Consider the following 246-nt stretch of genomic DNA (forward strand, 5'->3'; position numbering starts at 1 on the left):
ATCCCTCCCACTCCCCCTCCCTCCCTCTCCCCGTACCTCCCTCTCCCTGTCCCTCCCATTACCCCTCCCTCCCTCTCCCCGTACCTCCCTCTCCCCATCCCTCCCACTCCCCCTCCCTCCCTCTCCCCATTCCTCCCACTTGCAGTTTCCGTCACTCGATTACCCCCTCCCTCTTAATCATCACTCTCACACAACGGTGAGTGGGAGAGGCACGGAACTGGAGGGACAGTGAGCGAGAGAGGTAGG

The 246-nt window shown here is 62.6% G+C and overlaps 1 protein-coding gene across 1 annotated transcript in view; it reads left to right on the forward strand.

Moving 5' to 3' along the window:
• LOC109913024 (Down syndrome cell adhesion molecule-like protein 1 homolog) overlaps positions 1-246 on the forward strand; it is a 554371-nt gene that overhangs the window by 549277 nt on the left and 4848 nt on the right. The gene's annotated exons all lie outside the window — the stretch shown is intronic.

The sequence above is a fragment of the Rhincodon typus genome, chromosome 32 (genome assembly GCF_021869965.1).
Source record: "Rhincodon typus isolate 14 chromosome 32, sRhiTyp1.1, whole genome shotgun sequence".
Taxonomy (NCBI): domain Eukaryota; kingdom Metazoa; phylum Chordata; class Chondrichthyes; order Orectolobiformes; family Rhincodontidae; genus Rhincodon; species Rhincodon typus.